Below are 13,238 nucleotides of genomic sequence, written 5' to 3'. Positions count from 1 at the left end.
GCCATTATTTTTATTCTTTATTCCGTTCTTTGTTTTATTACATTTTGCACAGTTCTCATTTATTGTGCAATAATCTAATTGTAACATGTATTTATTACATATTTTGATGCATTTTTATGCTTTAGAAAGCATTTCTGTTTGAATTTTGGCGGTACTTGGAACGGATTAGGGCATTTACATGGAAAATGCGTCTCGACTTACAAAATGTTCTTGTTCAGAAATTTCTTCCAGAACCAATTAATTTTGTAAGTAGAGGTATCACTATACTAAAACAGCAGCCGAGCAGGATCTAAAAATGGAGGCTTTCCCACTGGTTTAGAACAGAACACTGCACCTCGTCAAAATTGATCTTTCAGTGTGACAAAAAGAAGCCCAGTCTTTGCTCATTTTAAGGAGGAGGAAGAAGAAACAAGATGTATATTTCACTGTTAAGACACCATCCATACAGTGTATGGATGAAGGCTTCCTCCATTGTCCTCATGCCATTACCTGGAAATAAGTCAGCCAAAACGGCCCGGTAGTCCAGTGGCTAGCACGTCGGCTTCATAGTGCAGAGGTACCGGGTTCGATTCCAGCTCCGGCCTCCCTGTGTGGAGTTTGCATGTTCTCCCCGGGCTTGCGTGGGTTTTCTCCGGGTGCTCCGGTTTCCTCCCACCTTCCAAAAACATGCTTGGCAGGCTGATTGAACACTCTAAATTGTCCCTAGGTGTGAGCGTGAGTGCGGATGGTTGTTCGTTTCTGTGTGCCCTGCGATTGGCTGGCAACCGATTCAGGGTGTCCGCCGCCTACTGCCCGAAGACAGTTGGGATAGGCTCCAGCACCCCCTGCGACCCTAGTGAGGATCAAGCGGCTCGGAAGATGAATGAATGAATGAAAAGTCAGCCAAAATAGCAAAAATTTAAAAAAAAAAACACTCGCCAGCCCTTCTCCTCTTGGGAACACTTTCTGTGCCGCTCTAAACTGTCTATTCAGATATTTTCCAAAACCGCTTACGCAAAAGTGTTCGAATTGGAGGTGACTAACTGTCGCGGAAGCCGTCTGAGCCACGCAAGTGCCGCCCAGCAACGCTCCATTCAGTGGCACTCGCCTCTCACCGCATACGCAATGAATGGAGTTGACAACGGCACACTGCAAAGTTAAGAGTGAAAATGGAAAACAATGGCTTGGCCAGGCCTGCACCCGCATATTAGTTTCAAGTTTTACAGCAATTTAAAAAAAATTGGAGCAGAATCTGTTTTTGGAAGAAACGACCCTAAAATGACTGGCTCAAACCAAAGCGACAGTCTTTTCTTTTTCTTTTTTTGTTGCGTCTGGAGTTCTAGTACTGACACTCAAATGTGCTGTTTTTCCAGGGGAACCAGCCAGTCCAAACATTCTACGCTTGTCATTTTCCAGCCCAACTGCTCATTCCTTCATGTTTGCCTAATTTCTTCTTCAGTTCTTTCAATGACCCGACAAGGTTTGCACAGGAATGCGTTGACGTCGAAGACTGTAATTTTGTGACTGCCTACGCTCACACCGTTTTTACCCACTGCCTGTCACAGCTAGCAAGACTCATCTTAAAGTTGAGCACTGAAGCAGCTGAGCAAACAGACATTCCGCCTGCCGCCAACTCTTCCGGGCTGGACTTGAGCTCCAGGCGACGCGGCGAACAAGTAGAGCGTCTGAAATGGACTGCAACAGCTCCACGAACAGCGTCACCCCGGGGGGGGGCCTCGTGCCACCGCGTCAGTGAAGGCAGTTGCGTCGTGGAGAGACGGGCGTCGTGCCCTGCGGCTAAGTGATGACGAGGGTAATGGTGAGCCGCACAGGGATCCTAAATGGAGCGAGCGACCTTACGCCGAATACCGTCAGATTTTCCCACACGTGTCAATTTACTCGATATTTCCAAAGGAGCAGAAGGTCAGGTCAGTCAGCAGCATTAGAAACATGACTGCTGGACGAGAGGACGTTCCATTGCTATCCAGGTTTCTAGGTTAGGTCGGTTGGTCAGTGGGTTGGTCTGTCAGGCAGACTGTAAGATAAGCTTGTTGCTTTTGTAGGATCTGCTAAAATTATGGTTAAGGACGTACGCAACGACAGTATCTTAGCCCATCAAGAGGTAGGTGGGTAAGCTGATTAATATGGTTGGAGGGTTAGATTGACAGGTACTGTATGTAAGTGGGCAGCCAGGTAGCTTTGATTAGCCAGTTATCAAAGTAGGATGATCGTGTCATTCGTAGTTTAGCTAGGTGTGTAGGAAGAGTGTTTGCGATGATAAGAGGATAAGGTATGCATGTACGAGGTACCTCTACTTACGAACGCCTCTTCATATGAAGTTTTAAAGTTACGAAACGTCTCAACAGGAAAATATTGCCTCTTGTTACGAAAGAAATTTCAAGATACGAAAGGTAAAAATACAGTACGGGCTGCTCCTCACAGTTCCGAGTTTCTTGAATGCAACATCCTGATAGCTACTCTGCCATTGGCTAATTTTTATTCTTAATTCTTTGTATTATTAAATTATTGTCAATTCTCATTTATTGTGCAATAATCTAATTCCAACATGTATTTGTTACATATTTCGATGCATTTGAATGCTTTAAAAAACATTTATGTCTGAATTTGGGGGGGCTTGGAACAGATTAGGGAATTTACATGGGAAACGTGTCTCTACTTACAAAATTTTTTACTGAATATTTTTTTTCAGAACCAATTAAGTTCTTAAGTAGAGGTACCACTGTATTTCGGTCAGTAAGTGTTAAGGTCAATTGGTTGCTTTGTTTTGGTTTGGCCGATTGGTTGTAATGCTAGGTCGCTACCTCTGATCGACGGTTAGGTACGTATGTAGGTAGGGTTAAGTAAGTTGGTTGATCAAGGGGAACCTGATATGAGTGGGATGCAACAGATTTTGTCAATACATGATTGAATCAAATGGGATGAGATAAATTGCCTTTGGGAGAAAGCAGAATATTACAAACAGGTGAATTGTGCGTACAAAACAAAAGAATGGATCCTCTGTTCATAAAACCTTTATTTCCCACTTTGAGAGGCAAACGAACCCATTGTGACCTCAAGAACTGATGAGAAAAGGGAAAAATATACAATATATAAAGTAGGCTAGTTGAAGGCAATTGCACATCAATTATCCTGTCAAACCGGGGTGGAGTTGCGGGGGAGCAAGAGGAAATATAATTCACGAGCTCCCCGTCAGTTTTTTTTGATGTTGTTGTTGCAAGCTAAAGCAATAATACACCTCCACTTGAAGGCACAGCCTTTCCATATGCCGCCACCTCACCAGGTGGATAAATGCCATGTGTTTGGTGACCTCAGAGGACACAGTGTCAATTATTATGGGCTCTGGCTCTGTGCTGGACTTCATTCCCTTATCAAAATAAATGGCCAGGGCAGCAGAAAGTGAAAGGCACGAAACCATTCAATATTCTTAACAAAAAAGGGCACAAACAAATCCATTAGGACAAGGTAAGCGTGACGCTTCGATGCTCTTGGCCCGTTTGAATGGTTCCAGTCAAACTCGACAAGAGTCGAGTTTTCTGCAGCAATGATTTCCAACCAGGGTGCCGTGGCACACGAGTGCGCAGTGAGAGCTCCTCAGAGGTGATAAAATCATGAAGGGTTACTGGAAGTACATCAACGAGGGGAGGGGGAGCGCCCTGGATTGAACACATACTTTACAGCAGCTGTGTCATAACGCAAAGTGGCTGTGACTAACCCACTCATGGGGAGATTCAAAGGCAAAAGATTCATCAGTGAAAGTTTTCATGGAACACCACAGCAAGAGAGGCCTCGGCATATGCGATGGATTGGAAGGAGTGTCAGATATTTTAAAATGTCCCAAAATTAATTGGACATACGCTCCCCTCAACATCACTCCAGCTGCTACTCATTTGACTGTCGGAGCATGTATGTGTCATTTCGGCGAGGCACAGCAGCCTCTCTCAAACACAACAGAGCTCTTATGCTGTCTGTCCTGTGCTCAGACCCGTGTTTAACTCTTCAGAACAGTGGTTCTTAACCTGGGTTTGATCGAACCCCAAGGGTTCGGTGAGTCGGTCTCAAGGGTTCGGCAGAGGCTCTGCCATGGAGGCTAACATACACGTGAACCAACATGTCAACTGCAGTGCTCCGGTCTACCAGCTGAGCTATCTAAGGGTAAACGTAGTACCTTTTCAACATTCTTAAAGAGTGCGTTTTTCGCCGAAAAAAACAACCATGTGTAGTCAGGCGTGTTTAATTAAGCTGAAAACAACGACCATGTATAGTAAGGCGTTTTTAGGCCCCCCCAAAAAGGACCATGTATATAGTAAGATGTTTTAGCCTGAAAAAAAATGACCATGTATAGGAAGGTTTTTTAACTGAAAAAAACAACCATGCGTAGTAAGGCATTTTTTGCTGAAAAAAAACGACCATGTGTAGTAAGGCGTTTTTAGCGGGGGAAAAAGGACGATAAATAGTAAGGCGTTTTTAGCGGAAAAAAACCGACCATGTATAGTAAGGCGTTTTTAGCCGGAAAAAAACTACCATGTATAGTAAGGCATTTTTTGCCGAAAAAAAACGACCATGTGTAGTAAGGCGTTTTTAGCCGAAAAAAAGACCCTGTGTAGTAAGGCATTTTTAGCGGGGAGAAAAGGACCATAAATATTAAGGCATTTTTAGTCGAAAAAAACGACCATGTATAGTAAGCCGTTTTTCGACGGAAAAAAAAAAACGACCACGTATAGTAAGGTTTTTTGAGCCGAAAAAAACGACCATGCGGCGTAAGGCATTTTTAGCCGAATAAAAGGACCGAGTCGAAGGCGTTTTAAAATGAAAGAAGCGACATATATGTTAAAGCATTCTTCGCCCCTGTGTCATCAATCCTTCAAGCCGGATTTGAACTAGCGACCTAAGGATGTCTATATGCGCCACTAGAGTCCTCCGCTCTACCAGCTGAGCTATCGAAGGGTGAAAGTAGTACCTTTTCAACCATGTGTAGTAAGATGATTTTCCACGAAAAAACAACCATGTATAGAAAGGCGTTTTTTGCCGAAAAAAACGACCATGTGTAGTAAGGCGTTTTAGCCCGAAAAAAAAACGACCATGTATAGGAAGGTGTTTTTAACTGAAAAAAACAACCATGTATAGTAAGGCATTTTTTGCCGAAACAAACGACCATGTCTAGTAAGGCATTTTTAGCCCGAAAAAAATGACCATGTATAGGATGGTGTTTTTAACTGAAAAAAACAACTATGTATAGTAAGGCGTTCTTAGCGGAAAAAAACGACCATGTACTGTACAGTAAGGCGTTTTTAGCCGAAAAAAACCTACCATGTATAGTAAGGCATTTTTTGCCGAAAAAAACGACCATGTATAGTAAGGCGTTTTTTGCCGAAAAAAACGACCATGTATAGTAAGGCGTTTTTAGCCGGAAAAAAAGGACCATGAACAGTAAGCCGTTTTTAGCTGAAAAAAAACAGACGATGTATAGTAAGGCGTTTCTAGCCGGAAAAAACTACCATGTATAGTAAGGCATTTTTTGCCAAAAAAAACGACCATGCATAGTAAGGCGTTTTTAGATGAAAAAAAAGACCATGTGTAGTAAGGCGTTTTTAGCGGGGAAAAAAGGACCAAAAATAGTAAGGCGTTTTAGCCGAAAAAAACGACCATGTATAGTAAGGCATTTTTTGCCGAAAAAAACGACCATGTGAAGTAAGGCATTTTTTGCCGAAAAAAACGACCTTGTGTAGTAAGGCGTTTTTCGACGAAAAAAAAAAAACGACGACGTATAGTAAGGTTTTTTGAGCCGAAAAAAACGACCACGCGGCGTAAGACATTTTTAGCCGAATAAAAGGACCGAGTCGAAGGCGTTTTTAAATGAAAGAAGCGACATGTATGTTAAAGCGTTTTTCGGCCCTGTGTCATCAATCCTTCAAGCCGGATTTGAACTAGCGACCTAAGGATGTCTGTATGCGCCACGACAGTCCTCGGCTCTAACAGCTGAGCTATCAAAGGGAACAAGAATCAAAGTTTAGAAGTGCTTAAAGGCTTTATAAAGTGAGTGCAGAAGAGCAAGACTTACTCCTCTGTGTGGTCAATACTTCGAGGCGGATCTGAACCAGCGACCTAAGGATGTCTGTATGCGGCAGTACAGTCCTCTGCTCTACCAGCTGAGCCATCGAAGGGTACAAGTATCAAATTTTAGATGTTCTTAAAGGCTTTATAAAGTGAGTGCAGAATGGCAAGAATGAGAATTTCTCCTCTGTGTGGTCAATCCTTCGAGGACGGATTTGAACCAGTGACCTAAGGATGTCTGTATGCCCCACTCCAGTCCTCCGCTCTACCAGCTGAGCCATCGAAGGGTACAAGTGCCAAATTTTAGATGTTCTTAAATGCTTTATAAAGTGAGTGCAGAAGAGTAACAATTAGAATTTCTCCTCTGTGTGGTCAATTCTTCGAGCCGGATTTGAACCAGCGACCTAGGTCTGTATGCGCCACTACAGTCCTCCGCTCTACCAGCTGAGCTATTGAAGGGTACAAATATCAAAGTTTACATGTGCTTAAAGGCTTTATAAAGTGAGTGTAGAAGAGCAAGAACAATTATTTATCCTCTGCGTGGACAATTCTTCGAGCCGGATTTGAACCAGCGACCTAAGGATGTCTGTATGTGCCACTACAGACCTCCGCTCTACCAGCTGAGCTATCGAAGGGTACAAATCTCGAAGTTTACATGGGCTTAAAGGCTTTATAAAGTGAGTGCAGAAGCGAGAGAATTAGAATTTCTCATCTGCGTGGTCAATCCTTCGAGCCGGATTTGAACCAGCGACCTAGGTCTGTATGCGCCACTACAGTCCTCCGCTCTACCAGCTGAGCTATCGAAGGGTACGGCTAGTGAAGTTTATAAATGCTTAAATGATTTTTAAAGTGAGTGCAGAAGAGCAAGAATGTATCCTCTGCGTGGTCAATCCTTCGAGCCAGATTTGAACCAGCGACCTAAGGATGTCTGTATGCGCCACTACAGTCCTCCGCTATACCAGCTGAGCTAGCGAAGGGTACAAGTAGCAAGTTTTAGATGTGCTTAAAGGCTTTATAAAGTGAGTGCCGAAGAGCAAGAATGAGAATTTATCCTCTGCGTGATCAATCCTTCGAGCCGGATTTGAACCACCGACCTAAGGATGTCTGTAAGCGCCACTACAGTCCTCCACTCCACCAGCCGAGCTATCGAAGGGTACAAGTAGCAAATTTTAGATGTGCTTAAAGGCTTTATAAAGTGAGTGCAGAAGAGTAAGAATTAGAATTTCTCCTCTGTGTGGTCAATCCTTCGAGCCGGGTTTGAACCAGAGACCTAAGGATGTCTGTATGTGCCACTACAGTTCTCCGCTCTACCAGCTGAGCAATCGAAGGGTACAAATATCAAAGTTTACATGTGCTTAAAGGCTTTATAAAGTGAGTGCAGAAGCGAGAGAATTAGAATTTCTCATCTATGTGGTCAATCCTTCGAGCCGGATTTGAACCAGCGACCTAAGGATGTCTGTATGCGACACTACAGTCCTCCGCTCTACCAGCTGAGCTATCGAAGGGTACAAGTAGCAAATTTTAGATGTGCTTAAAGGCTTTATAAAGTGAGTGACGAAGAGCAAGAATCACTCCTCTGTGTGGTCAATCCTTCAAGCCAGGTTTGAACCAGAGACCTAAGGATGTCTGTATGCGCCACTACAGTTCTCCGCTCTACCAGCTGAGCTATCGAATGGTACAACTAGCAAAGTTTAGAAGTGCTAAAAGGATTTATAAAGTGAGTGCAGAAGAGCAAGAACAAGAATCACTCCTCTGTGGTCAATCCTTCAAGCCGGATTTGAACCAGCGACCTAAGGATGTCTGTATGCGCCACTACAGTCCTCCGCTCTACCAGCTGAGCTATCGAAGGGTACAAGTATTCAAGTTTAGATGTGCTTAAAGGCTTTATAAAGTGAGTGCAGAAGAGCAAGAACGAGAATTTATCCTCTGTGTGGTCAATCCTTCGAGCCGGATTTGAAGCAGCGACCTAAGGATGTCTGTATGCGCCACTACAGTCCTCCGCTCCACCAGTTGAGCTATCGAAGAGTACAAGTATTCAAGTTTAGATGTGCTTAAAGGCTTTATAAAGTGAGTGCAGAAGAGCGAGAACGAGAATTTATCCTCTGCATGGTCAATCCTTCGAGCCGGATTTGAACCAGCGACCTAAGGATGTCTGTATGCGCAACTACAGTCCTCCGCTCTACCAGCTGAGCTATCGAAGGGTACGGCTAGTGAAGTTTAGAAATGCTTAAATGATTTTTAAAGTGAGTGCAGAAGAGCAAGAACAAGAATGTATCCTCTGCGTTGTCAATCCTTCGAGCCGGATTTGAACCAGCGACCTAAGGATGTCTGTATGCGCCACTACAGTCCTCCGCTCTACCAGCTGAGCTATCGAAGGGTACAAGCAGCAAATTTTAGATTTGCTTAAAGGCTTTATAAAGTGAGTGACGAAGAGCAAGAATCACTCCTCTGTGTGGTCAATCCTTCGAGCCGGGTTTGAACCAGAGACCTAAGGATGTCTGTATGCGCCACTACAGTTCTCCGCTCTACCACCTGAGCTATTGAATGGTACAACTAGTGAAGTTTAGAAGTGCTAAAAGGATTTATAAAGTGAGTGCAGAAGAGCAAGAACAAGAATTTATCCTCTGTGTGGTCAATCCTTCAAGCCGGATTTGAAACAGCGACCTAAGGATGTCTGTATGCGCCACTACAGTCCTCCGCTCTACCAGCTGAGCGATCGAATGGTACGGCTAGTGAAGTTTAGAAATGCTTAAATGATTTTTAAAGTGAGTGCAGAAGAGCAAGAATGTATCCTCTGCGTTGTCAATCCTCCGAGCCGGATTTGAACCAGCGACCTAAGGATGTCTGTATGTGCCACTACAGTCCTCTGCTCTACCAGCTGAGCTATCAAAGGGTACAAGTATTCAAGTTTAGATGTGCTTAAAGGCTTTATAAAGTGAGTGCAGAAGAGACAGAACAAGAATTTATCCTCTGTGTGGTCAATCCTTCGAGCCGGATTTGAACCAGCGACCTAAGGATGTCTGTATGCGCCACTACAGTCCTCCGCTCCACCAGTTGAGCTATCAAAGAGTACAAGTATTCAAGTTTACATGTGCTTAAAGGCTTTATAAAGTGAGTGCCTAAGCGAGAGAATTAGAATTGCTCATCTGTGTGGTCAATCCTTCGAGCCGGATTTGAACCAGCGACCTAAGGATGTCTGTATGTGGCACTACAGTCCTCCGCTCTACCAGCTGAGCTATCGAAGGGTACAAATATCAAAGTTTACATGTGCTTAAAGGCTTTATAAAGTGAGTGCAGAAGCGAGAGAATTAGAATTTAACCTCTGTGTGGTCAATCCTTCGAGCCGGATTTGAACCAGCGACCTAAGGATGTCTGTATGTGCCACTACAGTCCTCCGCCCTACCGGCTGAGCTATCAAAGGGTACAAATATCAAAGTTTACATGTGCTTAAAGGCTTTATAAAGTGAGTGCAGAAGCGAGAGAATTAGAATTTCTCATCTGTGTGGTCAATCCTTCGAGCCGGATTTGAACCAGCTACCTAAGGATGTCTGTATACGCCACTACAGTCCTCCGCTCTACCAGCTGAGCTATCGAAGGGTACAAGTAGCAAATTTTAGATGTGCTTAAAGGCTTTATAAAGTGAGTGCCGAAAAGCAACAATGAGAATTTATCCTCTGCGTGGTCAATCCTTCAAGCCGGATTTGAACCAGCGACCTAAGGATGTCTGTATGCGCCACTACAGTCCTCCGCTCTACCAGCTGAGCTATCGAAGGGTACAAGTAGCAAATTTTAGATGTGCTTAAAGGCTTTATAAAGTGAGTGCCGAAGAGCAAGAATTACTCCTCTTTATGGTCAATCCTTCGAGCCGGGTTTGAACCAGAGACCTAAGGATGTCTGTATGCGCCACTACAGTCCTCCACTCTACCAGCTGAGCTATCGAAGGGTACAAGTAGCATATTTTAGATGTGCTTAAAGGCTTTATAAAGTGAGTGCAGAAGAGCAAGAATTACTCTTCTGTGTGGTCAATCCTTCGAGCCGGATTTGAACCAGCGACCTAAGGATGTCTGTATGCGCACCTACAGTCCTCCGCTCTACCAGCTGAGCTATCGAAGGGTACAAGTAGCAAATTTTAGATGTGCTTAAAGGCTTTATAAAGTGAGTGCAGAAAAGCAAGAACAAGAATTTGTCCTCTGTGTGGTCAATCCTTCGAGCCGGATTTGAACCAGCGACCTAAGGATGTCTGTATGTGCCACTACAGTCCTCCGCTCTACCAGCTGAGCTATCAAAGGGTACAAATCTTGAAGTTTACATGTGCTTAAAGGCTTTATAAAGTGAGTGCAGAAGCGAGAGAATTAGAATTTCTAATCTGTGAGGTCAATCCTTCGAGCCGGATTTGAACCGGGGACCTAAGGATGTCTGTATACGCCACTACAGTCCTCCGCTCTACCAGCTGAGCTATCGAAGGGTACGGCTAGTGAAGTTTAGAAATGCTTAAATGATTTTTAAAGTGAGTGCAGAAGAGCAAGAATGTATCGTCTGCGTGGTCAATCCTTCAAGCCAGATTTGAACCAGCGACCTAAGGATGTCTGTATGCGCCACTACAGTCCTCCGCTCTACCAGCTGAGCCATCGAAAGGTTCAAGTGGGGAATTTTAAATGTGCTTAAAAGCTTTATAAAGTGAGTGCAGAAGAGTAACAATTAATATATCTCCTCTGTGTGGTCAATCTTTCGAGCCGGAATTGAACCAGCGACCTAAGGATGTCTGTATGTGCCACTACAGTCCTCCGCTCTACCAGCTGAGCTATCGAAGGGTACAAATCTTGAAGTTTACATGTGCTTAAAGGCTTTATAAAGTGAGTGCAGAAGCGAGAGAATTAGAATTTCTAATCTGTGTGGTCAATCCTTCAAGCCGGATTTGAACCAGCGACCTAAGGATGTCTGTATGCGCCACTACAGTCCTCCGCTCTACCAGCTGAGCTATCGAAGGGTACGGCTAGTGAAGTTTAGAAATGCTTAAATGATTTTTAAAGTGAGTGCAGATGAGCAAGAATGTATCCTCTGCGTGGTCAATCCTTCAAGCCGGATTTGAACCAGCGACCTAAGGATGTCTGTATGCGCCACTACAGTCCTCCGCTCTACCAGCTGAGCTATCAAAGGGTACAAGTAGCAAATTTTAGATGTGCTTAAAGGCTTTATAAAGTGAGTGCCGAAGAGCACCAATGAGAATTTATCCTGTGCGTGGTCAGTCCTTCGAGCCAGATTTGAACCAGCGACCTAAGGATGTCTGTATGCACCACTACAGTCCTACGCTCTACCAGCTGAGCTATCGAAGGGTACAAGTATTGAAGTTTAGATGTGCTTAAAGGCTTTATAAAGTGAGTGCAGAAGAGTAAGAATCACAATCTCTCCTCTGTGTGGTCAATCCTTTGAGCCGGATTTGAACCAGCTACCTAAGGATGTCTGTATGCGCCACTCCAGTCCTCCGCTCTACCAGCTGAGCCATCGAAAGGTTCAAGTATGGAATTTTAGATGTGCTTAAAAGCTTTATAAAGTGAGTGCAGAAGAGTAACAATATTTCTCCTCTGTGTGGTCAATCTTTCGAGCCGGATTTGAACCAGCGACCTAAGCATGTCTGTATGTGCCACTACAGTCCGCCGCTCTAGCAGCTGAGCTATTGAAGGGTACAAATCTCGAAGTTTACATGTGCTTAAAGGCTTTATAAAGTGAGTGCAGAAGCGAGAGAATTAGAATCTCTCATCTGTGTGGTCAATCCTTCGAGCCGGATTTGAACCAGCGACCTAAGGATGTCTGTATGCACCACTACAGTCCTCCGCTCTACCAGCTGAGCTATCGAAGGGTACAAGTAGCAAATTTTAGAAGTGCTTAAAGGCTTTATAAAGTGAGTGCCGAAGAGCAACAATGAGAATTCATCCTCTGCGTGGTCAGTCCTTCGAGCAGGATTTGAACCAGCGACCTAAGAATGTCTGTATGCGCCACTACAGTCCTCCGCTCTACCAGCTGAGCTATCGAAGGGTACGGCTACTGAAGTTTAGAAATGCTTAAATGATTTTTAAAGTGAGTGCAGAAGAGCAAGAATGTATCCTCTGCGTGGTCAATCCGTCGAGCCGGATTTGAACCAGCGACCTAAGGATGTCTGTATGCCCCACTACAGTCCTCCGCTCTACCAGCTGAGCTATCGAAGGGTACAAGTAGCAAATTTTAGATGTGCTTAAAGGCTTTATAAAGTGAGTGCCGAAGACCAACAATGAGAATTTATCCTCTGCGTGGTCAGTCCTTCGAGCCGGATTTGAACCAGCGACCTAAGGATGTCTGTATGCGCCACTACAGTCCTCCGCTCTACCAGCTGAGCTATCGAAGGGTACAAGCAGCAAATTTTAGATGTGCTTAAAGGCTTTATAAAGTGAGTGCAGAAGAGCAAGAATTACTCCTCTGTGTGGTCAATCCTTCGAGCCGTGTTTGAACCAGAGACCTAAGGATGTCTGTATGCGCCACTACAGTCCTCCGCTCTACCAGCTGAGCTATCGAAAGGTACAAGTAGCAAATTTTAGATGTGCTTAAAGGCTTTATAAAGTGAGTGCAGAAGAGCAAGAATTACTCCTCTGTGTGGTCAATCCTTCGAGCCGGATTTGAACCAGCGACCTAAGGATGTCTGTATGCGCACCTACAGTCCTCCGCTCTACCAGCTGAGCTATCGAAGGGTACAAATAGCAAATTTTAGATGTGCTTAAAGGCTTTATAAAGTGAGTGCAGAAGAGCAAGAACAAGAATTTGTCCTCTGTGTGGTCAATCCTTCGAGCCGGATTTGAACCAGCGACCTAAGGATGTCTGTATGTGCCACTACAGTCCTCCGCTCTACCAGCTGAGCTATCGAAGGGTACAAATCTTGAAGTTTACATGTGCTTAAAGGCTTTATAAAGTGAGTGCAGAAGCGAGTGAATTAGAATTTCTAATCTGTGTGGTCAATCCTTCGAGCCGGATTTGAACCAGCGACCTAAGGATGTCTGTATGCGCCACTACAGTCCTCCGCTCTACCAGCTGAGCTATCGAAGGGTACGGCTAGTGAAGTTTAGAAATGCTTAAATGATTTTTAAAGTGAGTGCAGAAGAGTAAGAATCACAATCTCTCCTCTGTGTGGTCAATCCTTTGAGCCTGATTTGAACCAGCTA

The 13,238-nt window shown here is 44.2% G+C and overlaps 1 long non-coding RNA gene and 24 other non-coding genes across 25 annotated transcripts in view; all 25 read right to left on the bottom strand.

Moving 5' to 3' along the window:
* Positions 1-13,238, bottom strand: part of LOC127605339 (uncharacterized) — a 76,499-nt gene that overhangs the window by 29,078 nt on the left and 34,183 nt on the right. The window lies entirely within an intron of this gene.
* trnay-gua (transfer RNA tyrosine (anticodon GUA)) lies at positions 6,600-6,686 on the bottom strand. Its single transcript is given in 2 exon segments — positions 6,600-6,635; positions 6,650-6,686. It is a non-coding gene; the product is annotated as a tRNA-Tyr (tRNA).
* Positions 7,470-7,556, bottom strand: trnay-gua (transfer RNA tyrosine (anticodon GUA)). Its single transcript is given in 2 exon segments — positions 7,470-7,505; positions 7,520-7,556. It is a non-coding gene; the product is annotated as a tRNA-Tyr (tRNA).
* Positions 7,814-7,900, bottom strand: trnay-gua (transfer RNA tyrosine (anticodon GUA)). The gene is given in 2 exon segments: positions 7,814-7,849; positions 7,864-7,900. It is a non-coding gene; the product is annotated as a tRNA-Tyr (tRNA).
* On the bottom strand, positions 8,166-8,252 carry trnay-gua (transfer RNA tyrosine (anticodon GUA)). The gene is given in 2 exon segments: positions 8,166-8,201; positions 8,216-8,252. It is a non-coding gene; the product is annotated as a tRNA-Tyr (tRNA).
* On the bottom strand, positions 8,342-8,428 carry trnay-gua (transfer RNA tyrosine (anticodon GUA)). The gene is given in 2 exon segments: positions 8,342-8,377; positions 8,392-8,428. It is a non-coding gene; the product is annotated as a tRNA-Tyr (tRNA).
* Positions 8,858-8,944, bottom strand: trnay-gua (transfer RNA tyrosine (anticodon GUA)). The gene is given in 2 exon segments: positions 8,858-8,893; positions 8,908-8,944. It is a non-coding gene; the product is annotated as a tRNA-Tyr (tRNA).
* trnay-gua (transfer RNA tyrosine (anticodon GUA)) lies at positions 9,210-9,296 on the bottom strand. The gene is given in 2 exon segments: positions 9,210-9,245; positions 9,260-9,296. It is a non-coding gene; the product is annotated as a tRNA-Tyr (tRNA).
* trnay-gua (transfer RNA tyrosine (anticodon GUA)) lies at positions 9,386-9,472 on the bottom strand. The gene is given in 2 exon segments: positions 9,386-9,421; positions 9,436-9,472. It is a non-coding gene; the product is annotated as a tRNA-Tyr (tRNA).
* trnay-gua (transfer RNA tyrosine (anticodon GUA)) lies at positions 9,562-9,648 on the bottom strand. Its single transcript is given in 2 exon segments — positions 9,562-9,597; positions 9,612-9,648. It is a non-coding gene; the product is annotated as a tRNA-Tyr (tRNA).
* trnay-gua (transfer RNA tyrosine (anticodon GUA)) lies at positions 9,738-9,824 on the bottom strand. Its single transcript is given in 2 exon segments — positions 9,738-9,773; positions 9,788-9,824. It is a non-coding gene; the product is annotated as a tRNA-Tyr (tRNA).
* On the bottom strand, positions 10,078-10,164 carry trnay-gua (transfer RNA tyrosine (anticodon GUA)). Its single transcript is given in 2 exon segments — positions 10,078-10,113; positions 10,128-10,164. It is a non-coding gene; the product is annotated as a tRNA-Tyr (tRNA).
* Positions 10,254-10,340, bottom strand: trnay-gua (transfer RNA tyrosine (anticodon GUA)). The gene is given in 2 exon segments: positions 10,254-10,289; positions 10,304-10,340. It is a non-coding gene; the product is annotated as a tRNA-Tyr (tRNA).
* On the bottom strand, positions 10,430-10,516 carry trnay-gua (transfer RNA tyrosine (anticodon GUA)). The gene is given in 2 exon segments: positions 10,430-10,465; positions 10,480-10,516. It is a non-coding gene; the product is annotated as a tRNA-Tyr (tRNA).
* Positions 10,776-10,862, bottom strand: trnay-gua (transfer RNA tyrosine (anticodon GUA)). The gene is given in 2 exon segments: positions 10,776-10,811; positions 10,826-10,862. It is a non-coding gene; the product is annotated as a tRNA-Tyr (tRNA).
* On the bottom strand, positions 10,952-11,038 carry trnay-gua (transfer RNA tyrosine (anticodon GUA)). The gene is given in 2 exon segments: positions 10,952-10,987; positions 11,002-11,038. It is a non-coding gene; the product is annotated as a tRNA-Tyr (tRNA).
* Positions 11,122-11,208, bottom strand: trnay-gua (transfer RNA tyrosine (anticodon GUA)). The gene is given in 2 exon segments: positions 11,122-11,157; positions 11,172-11,208. It is a non-coding gene; the product is annotated as a tRNA-Tyr (tRNA).
* Positions 11,474-11,561, bottom strand: trnas-gga (transfer RNA serine (anticodon GGA)). Its single transcript is given in 2 exon segments — positions 11,474-11,509; positions 11,524-11,561. It is a non-coding gene; the product is annotated as a tRNA-Ser (tRNA).
* Positions 11,822-11,908, bottom strand: trnay-gua (transfer RNA tyrosine (anticodon GUA)). Its single transcript is given in 2 exon segments — positions 11,822-11,857; positions 11,872-11,908. It is a non-coding gene; the product is annotated as a tRNA-Tyr (tRNA).
* trnay-gua (transfer RNA tyrosine (anticodon GUA)) lies at positions 11,998-12,084 on the bottom strand. Its single transcript is given in 2 exon segments — positions 11,998-12,033; positions 12,048-12,084. It is a non-coding gene; the product is annotated as a tRNA-Tyr (tRNA).
* Positions 12,168-12,254, bottom strand: trnay-gua (transfer RNA tyrosine (anticodon GUA)). The gene is given in 2 exon segments: positions 12,168-12,203; positions 12,218-12,254. It is a non-coding gene; the product is annotated as a tRNA-Tyr (tRNA).
* Positions 12,344-12,430, bottom strand: trnay-gua (transfer RNA tyrosine (anticodon GUA)). The gene is given in 2 exon segments: positions 12,344-12,379; positions 12,394-12,430. It is a non-coding gene; the product is annotated as a tRNA-Tyr (tRNA).
* On the bottom strand, positions 12,684-12,770 carry trnay-gua (transfer RNA tyrosine (anticodon GUA)). Its single transcript is given in 2 exon segments — positions 12,684-12,719; positions 12,734-12,770. It is a non-coding gene; the product is annotated as a tRNA-Tyr (tRNA).
* On the bottom strand, positions 12,860-12,946 carry trnay-gua (transfer RNA tyrosine (anticodon GUA)). The gene is given in 2 exon segments: positions 12,860-12,895; positions 12,910-12,946. It is a non-coding gene; the product is annotated as a tRNA-Tyr (tRNA).
* Positions 13,036-13,122, bottom strand: trnay-gua (transfer RNA tyrosine (anticodon GUA)). The gene is given in 2 exon segments: positions 13,036-13,071; positions 13,086-13,122. It is a non-coding gene; the product is annotated as a tRNA-Tyr (tRNA).

This window comes from Hippocampus zosterae, chromosome 1 (genome assembly GCF_025434085.1).
Source record: "Hippocampus zosterae strain Florida chromosome 1, ASM2543408v3, whole genome shotgun sequence".
NCBI lineage: Eukaryota > Metazoa > Chordata > Actinopteri > Syngnathiformes > Syngnathidae > Hippocampus > Hippocampus zosterae.
The sequence above is the reverse complement of the archived record's forward strand: the minus strand, read 5'-3'. Positions and strand labels throughout refer to the sequence as shown.